We start from the raw sequence: 579 nt of genomic DNA, 5'->3' as shown, positions 1-579 counted from the left end.
AGGGAACGAAGAGAAAATTGTTGTAGGTTATTGGATAAGAGTAAGTAGTTCATATTTTACACACGAAGCAAAAGAAGCCACCAGACATTCTTTTGCAGGTAATTGACAGATTTCCATTTTACTACTTTAATATGGAGGAGGAAAATACACTTAAAAATCACAGACTTTCTTTTTAAATTTACCCTCATTGATAATTTAAGGTCTCTGTACTATTAAACTCTTGAAGTATTACCAATTCTCTGATAGAAAACCTGGTAGGAAACACAGGAGTTTCAAGATTTCCATAATAATATATCTGGATGTTTGTTATCCTAGTTGGTAAATCTCAACTTCCAGAAAAGTCACCCTGAAAAAGAAGTGTTTTTAGAATTTTTGTATAATCATTGACATACTAAAATGTCATGGTCAAGATGTTAGGCTTAACTAGTTTTAACACCATTTTCTGACAAACTGAACGTGAAAAAATTGTTCTTTGTCAGTCAGTTAGATATTTTCTCTGCTTGCTGAATGATTTCAGAAGTCCTTATTGTGAATCCTGAGGAAAAGATTAGAAATGTGGTTACAGTTGCTTTTAAAAAG

The sequence above is a fragment of the Saccopteryx leptura genome, chromosome 10 (genome assembly GCF_036850995.1).
Source record: "Saccopteryx leptura isolate mSacLep1 chromosome 10, mSacLep1_pri_phased_curated, whole genome shotgun sequence".
Classification (NCBI taxonomy): Eukaryota; Metazoa; Chordata; class Mammalia; order Chiroptera; family Emballonuridae; genus Saccopteryx; species Saccopteryx leptura.
Note: the sequence above shows the minus strand (reverse complement) of the source record.